General features: G+C 22.9%; 1 long non-coding RNA gene across 2 annotated transcripts; it reads left to right on the forward strand.

The window, feature by feature from the left end:
* The first annotated feature begins 2,849 nt into the window (after nucleotides 1-2,849).
* LOC135925000 (uncharacterized) lies at nucleotides 2,850-13,016 on the forward strand. Of its 2 annotated transcripts, XR_010571487.1 has the most exons (4): nucleotides 2,850-2,949; nucleotides 6,269-6,414; nucleotides 11,668-11,754; nucleotides 12,821-13,016. It is a non-coding gene; the product is annotated as an uncharacterized LOC135925000 (long non-coding RNA). The 2 variants fall into 2 exon arrangements; XR_010571486.1 differs by lacking the exon at nucleotides 2,850-2,949 and having other exon boundaries at nucleotides 6,166-6,414.
* Nucleotides 13,017-13,722: the final 706 nt, after the last annotated feature.

Here is a 13,722-nt window from a genome sequence, read left to right on the forward strand (position 1 = left end):
AATATAAACCCAATACATAAGAACTAAATTGGAAATTAAAGCAAAAGTTAGCCACTCTGAATAGCTCTATTATAAGCATTTGTATTTTTTTTATTTAATCCATATATGCTTGATTTTTTGTATTCCATCCTTACCATTACCAGATTCTTCATAGTATAATCATGTAAATATTACTAATAATTCTCAAACGGTATTTTTTAAACCTGAAATATTTTAGTTAAACACCAAAATAAACAAATTTATAATATAAGAGAGTTATTAGATTAAAAACACTCTATTTTATGTATTATCACTTCTATCAAATATCAGAATTCCTTAATATAATATTAAAAAATATGTCCGATTTCTGCTAATAATTAGACCTATTTTATGATTAAATTAAAAACTAGTAATAATTTATTATTAAGATTATAATGTAAATATTATTATTTTAACAAAATTAGGATTTGGATTTTTTTTTAAATATTCTCTAAACCAGTGGCGTAGCTAGGAATTTTCCTTAGAGGGGGTCCATACATATAAAAGCTGGGGGCTTCGCCCCTCAGACCCCCTTTAATCATAACCATATCTTCGATAATATATAATAAATATATTTTTTAAAGGCATCAATAATATGTTATTATAATTTAGTAGATTATTCTCAATGACTTTATAATAATACCATCCAGAATAATTTCAATAGTAATATAATTGATATAAAATCACTTTTAAGTCTTTTGAACGTATAATCTAAAAAAAAATTTGCTCTGGGAGGGGTCCAAACCCGAAAACCACCCCCGTACTACCACTGCTCTAAACTCTAATAAGTGGTCTGGGCATGTCTCTTTAAATTTTTGCCAGGGTCGGCCAAAAAAATTCTTCAAGAGGTGGTCTAGGATATTGTAGACTGGTAAGGATTCACAAAAAAATTAAGCCTCCCTATGTTAATATAAAAAACTTAAAAATTAATTATTAACTGGGAAAAAAATTGAAATACCTACCTATCATAATAATTTTTAAAATATCCATTTATTATAAATACTGCCCAAGTTAAATTACAAACTAAAAAAAAATGAATTATTAATTAACCAAAAATATAAAATATCGATCAAATAATTTTTCTACCACCCATTTAATATAAATATTGCCCATTTTGATTAATATTAATGATCCTTACTTATATAAAACTGCCATAATAATTTGTCATATTTAATTTTCAAAGTTATTGCTGGATATTTAAATTTTATGTATAATAATAAAATAGAGAGTAAAATATATATGTTGAAATTTATAAAAAAAACTGGACTAATGGTTATTTTGCAGATCTCTTATCTTCCTTACTATAATATAAATTTAAGCTTTAGAGAGATTATTAATAATTTGTCGGTAAATGTAAGCCTATAAAAACTTTATATTATATAGATTTTAATATGTTAATTTCAGATTTTAGAAAATAGCAACGTTTTAAAATAACGCTGATCCATTTAAATTTACAATTATCAAGAAAACATTAAAAAAATTATATAAGAAAGATTTTTATAATGCTTAAAATGAAATTTAAAAGCTTGAAAGGAGTCTTGACGAATTATATCAAGATAATAAATTAGAAAAAAAGACAAATTTTTAGGATTAGTTTTGTTAAATGGGCCCGATTTGGGTAAATTTTTAAAACGACTCAATTATAATATTAGAATAATAATAATAATACTATGGGTTTGGACCTCTATTTGGCAAATCTTGAGGTTATATTATTTCCTTTTTAAAAATCTGCCACAAACCGTTTAACAACACTATTTAGGAATAATATATATATAGCATTTATTGATAAATCAATAATCAATTGAAAAACGATTTGCTAGGATGAAATATATTGAAAATGCAGTTATTAGTTTAAATCCACTGATCAGTAGAATTTTTTAAAAATAAATTATTTTAAATCAAATTTTTTTATACATTAATAAGCTGAGACTAATCATTTCCAAGTAGACTTTAATCATTCCGAAGAACATTTTAAATTAGAAGATAATCTATTATTATTTTTTATAATAATTCATCTAGCTGCTAGTGCTTATAATATTATCAGATCAAGTTTTTCTTGTTTATAATTTTTAACAACATCGGGAGAAGAAGATTTAACAAGATTGTAGTCATAAGTTACCAAAAAACAATCTCAACAGTTCAAATTCACGATATGATTACGGTTAATTTATGAATTGTCAGCATAAAACAAAAAATAGCTTAATCGATGTTTAAAGTTATTATAATCAATATTTTATATGGCGGTCAACAGAAGTAGAATATATAGCCCAAATCATAAATTACTTTTATTTATTCGCTTCTATAAGAAAACTTTAAACGGCCCGTTATAATTAGGGGTAATCAGGATTTACCTTTTTTTGATGATGGATAAATCAGAAATTAGTCTATCTTATGAGTGTGAATCTGAAACATATTAATTTACATGGAAATATATTATAAAACAGAAATTATTTTTAGCATAATTATAAAAATTAAATTTTTTTAAAAGGTGTAAAGGTAGTAGGTAGAGGACTTTCCAAAACTTTCGAGCTTAACAATACAATAATCCAAAGATTGATTCGAGGAATGCCTTATACAATTTTGATGAATGTCGTTTCTAAACTTGGCAGTTTTGATTACAATAAAACCGTTAGAATTTTACGAAATTTACACTCTTATCAAATAAACTTAGATAAGCAGATAGATAGACAGCTTAAAAAAAAGAAAGAAGGAAAGAAAGAATAATATATTAGGAAATTAAAAAAATAAAGGATTAAAGATAAAAGGAAATAAATTTAAAAAATTGCATGAATTTTTATTTCAAGGTCAATAATAAGAATATAATTAGATTTAAATTTCCATGCGATTTCAACTCTTACAACATTTCTTTCTATTTGGCGTGCTCTAACTTTATGGATTTGTCTCTAATAGCATTCACCTATTTGAGATTCGGTAATTGTTTACAAATATTAAAAATTATTGATATAAAGTTTTAAATTATAACGTTTTTCAACATTAATTATTTCAATCACATTATTTATTTGGTAATTAGTTGAGCCTATTACTATTAGCCCACTATGTAACTTTTGATACTTTTTACGCCACTTTATAAATAAAATAACTTAAATTACTGTACTATATTATTTCTGAGTGAGAATTTTAATCTTTTTTAATTTACGTCAAATTTACAATAACTGATAATTTTTAAAAAGAAAGAGCGATTTTATCAGCCTAATACCTTGGTCCTTGTCTTCCAGTTGAGGATTTCACATGTATTAAATAAAGGGCAAGAGGGTGCAGATGAGTCTTAGCAATTAGTTCAGCAGAAATCTTGAGAATAAAAACACTCTTGGTGTTTTGGTGAGGATTTTATTAAATTCACATTATTAGTGAGAAAATAAAACATATAAGTGACTAGATATCTTAATAAGGCCATCTCTTTTATAAATGTCATTACAATGGCTATTCATCCAAATAATTGCATTGCTATTTATAATTATTGTTTTTTTTTAATTTAATTTTTTTTTTATTATGCAGATTTTTTTTAAAATTTTTATATATTGCCCTATATTTTTTTATGATAGATATAAGTTAAAACCTAAAATAACTCTTGATAATTAATTTATTCAAATAAATAAATTAAATAATTTTTTATTATGTGGAAAATAAACATTTTATCTTTTTCTAAGTTTTAAAAATTAAAGTATTATTAAAAAAAACATAATAGTACGGCCATAACGATAACATTACATCGAATTAGGATAGAATATAATCGATACAATATCGCTGTTTTAAAGACTTTGAAAATAGAGATACTCTCAAAAAGATAGTGCGTTGAATGTTATTTCTATAAAAATGATCCCGTCATTTTCTTTCCACTCAAAGAAAAGAAAGTAAAAAGAAAGAATGAACATAAGAAAGATAAGAATTCTACTATGGCTTAATAAATTTGGTTTGGCGATAAAATTGCCTATTTTTATAAATATATATTATTTATAAAAATAACAAGAAAATATATTTTGTAGCAAAAATTGAAAAGAAATAAAAGAAAGCTAACGTTTTCCAATATTATCTACGAGAGCTCTATCTAATCTTTATTTGGCTTTAAATTATTCATACTGATATTTTTGAGCTTCATCATTATTGACAAATTGTTTCATTTTTATTTATAAACAATTGAATTTTGATAAAGTAGAAACTATAGAATATATTTCGAAAAATAAAACAATCCATTAATTTTTTTTAAATTTCATCTCATAACGTAATAAATTATAATAATATAATTATTTTTTATAGAAATTTAGATTAAAATTTTGTAATTTATAAAAACTTAATATATTAGTATAATACATTCATATAATATTAAAATTAAAATTTTATATGATATTAATATGAATTTATTTATATTATATATATAAACCTATATTTTTAGATTACAGTATATCAAAAATTGGTAATCTATTTTATTTAATTTTTACATTTTTTAATATTTTTTATTATTCATTTCTTTCCTACCCTGTTTAAATATTCTAATTATAAATATGCAGTGAAAACCTCTAAATCACTTTAATGTTAGACTTATAAAGTTTATTATATGGATGTTCTTTTGCGATATAATTATTTAATTTTCATTATAATTTATAAATTTAAATAAATAATTTAATATATTAAACATAATTATTTACATAATTTATGAAAGTAAAATTTCTTAAATTTGGAATGAAAATTTAAAAAAGCCTCAGAATTTAGGTCCATAATTATAACTGTAAGGATATAATATATAAAATATATTAATCGAAATCTTCAAATCAATGATTCGAACAAAGTGTTCTCATAACTCACTTCTAAAAAGTAACTATTTAAAGTTACAATACATCCATGAAAGAAAACTAGTTACATTTTACAAAAGTTATGTTTAAAAAGTAATGAGTTATCTAAAATAATTTTGCTTTGCAATTTTTATTCAGGGATAAAAAACGCATACAATATAATGATTACTAAATATTATCCTGTATAAAAGACAAATATAATTATAAATAATTTAAAAGAAAATTATTTTTTTAATTAACTCCCTTAAATATGTTTTCATCATTGTTTAACCTAGCCCATATATTATTACTAGGGCTGTGAGCCCTAATAAATAAAAGGGAGTTCAGGTTAGGTAAAAAAATATCGAGTTAAAGGATTTGGAGTATACAGAAAAATAAGAATTTACTATAAAATTTATTGGAAAATAATATAAACATAATATTTGGCATATTATTAATTTAATTTGAATTCCCACAATATTTAAATGTTGGTGATAATATTACTCTATGTTATGTTTTTATTTAAAAAGGGAATTTTAAAAAATTATTGTCATACATTTCTTAAAAATCTTTGATACACCCTCAGCTAATTTTTAAGTAAAAGATAACGTTGAAGACCAAGTATCTTATGGGTGGTAAAAAAATGTTAATAATTTATACATAAAATATGATAAAAATGATACCAAAAAAAATTCACGATAAAAATGTATTCAATAATGAAAATAAATAGAAATATAAAAACAATTTCTTTAACCTTAAACTTTAAATTAAATAAAAAGAGTTAGGGTTGGGTTTCAGTTTTAGTTATATCTGTAGGGTTCAAAATATTATCAAAAAAAAAATTATTTGCACGGCCAAACAATATATTGGGGCAATGTTTCTAGATCCTAGTCCTGCTAAAAAAATTTAAAATAAAAAATATAATTAAAAACATTTAAAAGTTAAATAAAATAAAAATTATTTAGGAATTTAGCCCTAATTAACAATAAACTCTTTTCAAAATTTGTGTTTAATTTTATTTTTAGTTTATTCTCGAATAAATAAGATTTCCTAAAATAGATATTTTGTTTGACACTTGATGTAAATAGAACATAACATTTATAACAGTAATTTTAAATTTAATAATTAGTAATTTTTAATTTTGTAAGTCATAATTAGATAATTAGATATAAATACTTTAATATATTTTAAAAAGTAACTTAATAACTAGTTACCTTTTTCGTTATAATTCATAAATATTATTCTTCCATTTAAATAAAATTAATAAATAAATCAAGCCATATATCATGCATTAAATTAAACAAAAATAAAATATTAAAACCTATTTCATTTTATTAAGAAGTTATGTGTAATGCCCATAATTCACAATTTTCTAGAGAAATATTTAGATAAAATTTTTAATGAGAATAAATGTAAATGTTCTTTTATTATAAAAACTCTATTCATACCTAACTTTCATGTAGCAAGGATTAGTTATCACAAAGAAACTCCATCTCTTGTACATTTCAATTTCTCGGTACGTTTCAATCACATGGTCCAAAGCTTCAGGATGAAGCTATTAGCAATTACAACAAACAATGAAACAAGGGAATTAGAAGAATTTAAAGAAGTAAAATAAATACATGACATAAAAGTCTTCTAATAAGGATAATTTAAAAATATTTTTGAAATCGAATTAAATTTATAAATTGTTACCTTGCTTTCTCACCATATAAAATCACATTTTTAAAAGATAATGAACCATTATTATTTTGATATGGAAAGTGAATATGACCTTATTCATATTAACCACAATATAGATCCTCATTTCTCACTGATAATTTAGTTTCGATTTCAATTTTTCAAATAGAGAAAATTTTATAGGAATTCGAGTTAATTTAAAAATAAATTACAATCAGTATTATATATCTGCAATAAAAGGGCAATCATCTGATACTACAATTAAAATATGTTATTTAGATTAATATTATTAATTCTTATATATAGCTTCAATCTTAACCTCTTTACATGATAAGATTCTGTTATTTTTAACCAAAATTATAACCTTCATTTAGGTGGCACATCAATAGACCAAATATTTTTTTGAAAGTTTTATTTGTAAACATTTAATTTACATTGAATTCTATGGATAAATTGCATTTCAATCCATTATAATTTAATTTTTAATAATATTTAAATGATATAATAAAAACAATTATATAAGACTATTATAGCAAAAAGGTAAAATTAATAGCAAATAATTAAAATTAAATATAAATGAACACTTACAATAACAAATGAACTAAATTTAAGAATTAATAAGAAACTAAATAGCAAATGATATTAATAAAATAAAGAATAAATGGGAAAATGTAATAGTTTTGATTATATAAATTGTGAAGTAATTAAATTTTAATTTTCCTAGGAATAAGGGTTAAATTATTTTAAAATAAAGTGTAATTGCTGAGATAATTAATCGTATATCCATGCAAAAAAAATCTAGCACTAAAACCTTTGTGTCTATTGACTTTTGAAATTTTTTTCCAAAGAATTAACCTTTTATGAATTATTTTTTGTTAATGCACCATTTAAATTTTATCAATGAGAATTTATTTATTCTAACTCAAAAATTTTAAAAATTAGTAAATGCAATATATTTAGTTGCAACTGAGATGCGAAGTTTGTATTGATTTATAGATTGGATTGCTTTAAAATTAATTTTCAAACTTCATATTGTATTTAGAGAATTATTAAATGTGCTCAATCGTTGTTATATTTGGACATTTGCAATTAAATTTGCTAATTTTTTTAAATAATGGCCCATTTGCAATTAAATCTGCTCGTTAGCATTTTACTCATTAGCAATTAGTTTTCCCCTTATTTCTCGTTAAAGCAGGGGCTATTCAGAATTTAGAATTATAAATAATATGGGTTCAGATAAAATATAACGGTTCATATTAATATGATATCGGTTTGTTTGAATCTTTAATATCTGTTTAACCCTTAAACATACAAATTAATGAATAATAGAAATGTATTAATTATTTAATACATATTTTCTTTAGCAATAGTTCGTGCTTGAAAATTTATTCTTTATTACTCTAATATTAAATTTTCAATTATTCTAAATATCTTTAAAAAATTATAATATCTTGTATGAAAATCATTTTAAATAAATAATAATTTAAAATAAAAATAATAAAATTTTAAATTGAATACTTTAACATCTCCCTATATTTCATATATAACAAATTTAAAAGTCAAAAATATAATCTAATAAAAAAAATTTACTAAAATTATTTCGACTTAAGAAAAAAAATTAAACCTAAAAATTAAAAGTAAAAAATCTTAAAAAATTTAGAAAAGATTATGGAAAAATGAGAATTGAAGAAAAGGAAACAATGAAATTACTTCAAAGAGAAGAGAAATATTAAGAAAAAATGAGAATTATAAATTAAAAATGACTTAAAGAGATCTCAATTCTCAAAAGGTTAGAAATAGGAAAATTTCAAATAACCAAAAATTAAAAAAAAATGATATATATTTAAAATGGTTATAAAAATGACAAATATTTATATAAAATATATAAAAAAACACAATTTTCTTTCATTACATGGGAATTTTTCTTTTTTGATAGCCTCCACCTAGCATTTTTCCTTATTTGATTGACACTTTCCTTTTTTGATTGAAACTTTTCCTTTTTTGATTGAAATTTTTTTTTGATCGATCATTTTGCTTTTTAAATCGTGGATTTTCTTTTTTCTTATGGGGAAAACTGTTAGGCTTAGTCTGTTAACTTAGTTGTATTATATTTTTGGTTATTAACTAAATTATTTTTGTTTGTTTCCTTATTATAAAGTTAACGAATTTACCGTTGATATATAATTTCGTGTCAAAGGGTATATACAAGCTGAGTTTCCAGTTTAAGATATGCGAAATGTGGTTCGACACTATTAAAACTATTAAACACGTCAAAATTGGTATTAATTTTTTACATTATCAAAAAGATTTTGAATTTATTTTGATTTTTATAGAAAGCATCATATTGCTAATATTTTATTTCATAATTCGGTCCTATTTTACACATTATTTTTGTCTTTTAAAACTTAAAGAAAAGAATTTTAATCAATTGGAATGGATAACTTCTTTGAATCATAGGGTTTATAAAATGGAAAAAAATTGTGGTTTTTTTATTGAAAACATTAATTAAATTTTAAAAAACTAAGATAAAATAAGATCTATAATTTGATAAACTATCTATTTATTTAGTTGGAAATAATAAAATATTTCCTTTTTGATTTTCTCATATCTATTTTCATTATTAAAAAATATATATTAATAATTATCAGTTAAACTATATGTTTTTTAATTATAAAAAATAATTTGTCTAGATGATAGACCTCTCAATAAATATTATGGTAAACTCTTCTTCTTTTTTTAAATTTATTTTCAAAAAATTATAAGCTATTAACCCTTGAATTATTTTTAAGTTAGAAAGAAAGAAAGAAAGAAAAAAAGAATTTTTCAATTTTCTGTAGAAGTATTGATTTTGCTTTAACTTTAAGGTTAGTCAGAAACCATCTTGTCAGGTTTCCTAAACAATTAAATTATTTTTAGTGAAAGAAATACCGTTTTTATTTCTTAAACATGATATTTATAAAATAAATTTGGTAATTAATTTTAAAATTATAACTACAAAAATTAAAAAAGAATTTCTATTTAATAAACTCTTAGGAGATATAAAATTCTCAAATTTTAGTATAGGTAATCCATAAAATAACCAAAAATATTTAAAAATTAATTTATATTTTATGATAGCCAAATATTTTTCTAAAAAAATATTGAGTTCGCCATTTTTAAAAATCAGCCCAAATCGAGACGTTACTAAGCAAGTCTCGCTATAACTAGATTTTCTTATCATCATAAACCCCATATGGTTTATTTAACATCATCATTATAAGAGAGGGTTCAATTCAAACTTTACTATAAAAATTAAATTGTATATTAATAATTATATAAACTATAATCTTGTATTGTAGAAATTTTCCAAAGTTGAAAAAATTTTTAATTAATTATTTTAAAATATTTTTGGTGTATAGATGCATTTTAATAAAATCAATATTATGATAAAATTAAAATATTTTAATACCTTTAAATAAAAAATAGTTTTAAATCATACCAAACGATAGATAATCCCGATTTCCCCTGCTGGTAATACACAGATTATTTAAAATATTTAAATATGTTTACATAATTGATATATTTTGATTTATAATATTTAGTTCAAAATAAATATTAAAACTAGCTTAAATTATTTTAGTATATTAATTCTATATAAAAAATGAAACTAATAAATAACATTTTGACTTCTTTATTAATAATTTTACTAAGTTTTTTGGTCTGGGTAATAGCAACGTAGAAGTGATATCTTTTCCAATAAAATATTTTGAGATATATAAATGGTAGCCAAAAGATTGACGTTGGGATGGTGCATTTGGATCAATGCAGGTAAAGTCCAATACTAAGAGCTGACCTCTTGACCCAAGAATTTAGGACATTGGGCGTTTTTTATCAGTTTTAAATAAACCGGGTTTCTAGAAGGAATGTCTGCGGATTTAAGTTCATGCAAAATGAGTCGTTACATTTGTGACGTGGGAAACGGCCTCGACAAAAGCGGCAATGTCTACCCTTGCTATCAACGCTGGTTTTACAGTTTATACATTGGTACGGTAGAACAATTTCATAATTTACCTTAATTCTAATAGCAAATCTAAATTTATCAACGGAAAGAAACTAATAGATTTTGTTGGTGGGTATATTTCCAGAAGCTGAAAAACTGTGAGATAGTCATCGTGAAAGCTCGATTTTAAATTAGCAACCAAGCCTTCATTGAGTGAAATATCCCAATCTTTCAGAGAACACGAGGAGGGTCATGGCGTGTTTTGACAACAGAATTGTCCTAGATGGTCTTTACCTCGGCCAACAAGAAGTCAGAAACGGAAGAAAGCTGGCGAATTTTGGATGAGATGAGAGACGGGAAGCAGTGAATCCACTGATAGAAAGGGTTAGTAATAAATTAACCCGATATCTCCAAGCTTGCATGGAAGTGAGGCTTATAGCCATAAATTATGAATAAAGCGGAGATAAAGGATCTCTTCTGCATGATATTTGACGGAAGTTTCAAATGATATATAATGTAACAAGAAATTTAAAAATTTAGAGTGTAAAAAATTTTTAGAATTTAATAATTGAACAGAAAAAAAGCTTAATGAGGAGGGTGATGCTTGGAGATAGTTTTAAAATGAAGTAAGCTAGAGGATCTAGAGGATGCGTTAGTGAAGAAGTGATTGATGGATTCATTTTTGATATTATTTATACTGTTTTTTATTTCTAAATTGAAACCATTTTTAAAATAAAACTATTGATATTATTAGAAAACAAGACTAATGTGTTATTATCTGAGCATTTATACTTAAATCTTAATCTGAATATTACGTTATATCGTAAAAATTGCTATTTTTTATTAGAAATTTAGTTTTTTTTTCTAGCATTAAATAAAGAATTCTGAGAATTCATTATTTATCTCTCAGCGTTCAATATTTATATTGTATTTAAGGATTTTACTTTGATCAAATAGGAGCTATACATTATATATCAATTCAAATAATCAAATTTTACATTTTAATTCTATGGCAACACTGAATGTATTTGTATAATTAATAAAATTTTAAATTTAAATTGTGGAATGATAAGTGTGAGTTAATATAGATATTTGAGAGTAGGTATCTTTTACTTCTTCTGCAATTAATTTTCTAGATATATTTTCAAAATAATTTAAAATATTTTAATTAAAATATAGCATAGTTTCTATTATTATTAATAGATTCCAATTCCATAATATTCGCCAATATATCGACTTACAAAACTAAACCAAGCTTAGTCATAATGGTCTTTCCAAAAAGTTTAAAAGGTATGATTTTAAATGTCATCATTTATTTCTAAAAAAAATTAATTATTTTACAGCTAAAATATTAACTAATTTTTTAATGTTTAAACGAAAGTGGTCAGATAATACTTTATCAAATTTCATTAATAAATCCAATAAACCTAAAAAAATTTCATTTTTTTATTGGTTGAGGTTTTCTATGCTTTCTAAAAAAGATTCATTTTTGGCCTAATTGAATCATTTCGATGATTCCATTCAAAACTGCACATCATCTATTGTTAGTTTCTATTAGTTTAATTTTTGCCAATACAATTTTCTAGCTCAATCTATTGATGCAGGTAATATACATGTTTTTGAGAGATGATACTTTACGCGATCTGCAAAATGTTTCCAATCATTATAGCCTTCGTTTGAGAATTTGTTTATCTAATTTGAAAAAAATTTATAACAAAAACTATATATTGCATTTCTTTATCGAGTAAATTAGCCCAAGACGATCGATTAATTTTTCGCATATGGAATGAAGCTAAAAATGTTTACTATTTTGGTTTATTGGAAAACTAAGATTCTCGATTAATCTTTTCTACTAAAAAACATTGGTATATTATCACATATCTAGATTGGGCATATCGATATCGTCCAAGCTTATGTTAAATTTTTAGAGAAACTTATATTAATTATCTTTTTTGGGGGGTTCCACTATACCTTGAGGGCGAGATATACCAGCGGCGACTTCTGCAAGATCATGATGAGAATAAAAAATATATGAACCAGTGACTTCTGGGGGATCTTCATGATTTATTAATATTAATGTGCTTTATTATCGAGATGGATATCGAGTATTTTTGACATTTCACTTGTGGTGCATGATGTCTCATTTTTATTTTTAAAGTGCTGTAATATATGCCCTATTTGAGAATTGATAAATGTTGCTTCTTTTTATTTTGTTTCTTAGCACTGTAATCAAATTTGCCTCCCCCATTTTGAAAACTCCTTGATTATGAAATAAAATGATATTTTACAAAACAAATAATAATGCCTTGTATGTTATTTATAAAAAAATTTTTTTACAAAATTTGGCTCTCTCTAGAATTGTCTAATTTTGGGGATCAGAACATCTATCCCGCTCGCTCCCCAGATTGCACGAACATAAATGCAAGATCAAATTTACAAATTGTATATTATATATATATAATTTCAAATCCTTATTAATGCAAAATAAAAAAAAGAAATATAATTCTGATATTCAATTAGCTATATTTGGTTATTGGGCTATGATAGTTTCCTACATACAGAGATATTGATATACACGTTTTAATTGTATATATTCTCTTAATCCTACCCTTTACCTCATTTTTTAAAAATTAATAATTTGCATACTTTAAAAAAAAAATCTTAATGAGTTGAGTCAATTTGGTTCGATTCAGATAAAAAAACTTCTAAGATATTACTTTAAAAATTCATTAAAAATAAAATAAATATATAATTTTTTTTATATTTTATTTGATCCTTTATTCTACCAATTATCGATTTCGTCAATTATATTTTTTTTAAATGGAAATAATCAGAAGTCTAAATCGGAATATATTTATGAAGATATTGAGATATTAAAGATTTAACAATAATAATATTATTATAATGGGTGCGAATTATTCTAGTGTCTATGCTAGGATAGTACTATAATAATTACTAATTTTATTTTTACGACACGTATTCCTAAAATTTTTAAGTAGACTGCCGCAATGTTTTAATAATTTTTTATAGTTTAGTTCCATGAAAAAAAATCTGTATTTTTACTTACCATTTTGTAATTGCTACATGAAGCTCAAAAACATTTCAATTTATTAAGCTTAATTAGGATTCCGTGTATATCTTAGAAATTTTATTTGAAAAGTTAAAATTTTTTTATAAGTTAATATTTAATAAAATTGTATTCAATTTATTTGTTAAAATTAATGAATTAAAATAGTTAAAAATTTTTGTTATTATTAA

Source organism: Gordionus sp. m RMFG-2023, chromosome 2, assembly GCF_954871325.1.
Source record: "Gordionus sp. m RMFG-2023 chromosome 2, tfGorSpeb1-WG-v2, whole genome shotgun sequence".
NCBI classification, from domain to species: Eukaryota; Metazoa; Nematomorpha; class Gordioida; order Chordodea; family Parachordodidae; genus Gordionus; species Gordionus sp. m RMFG-2023.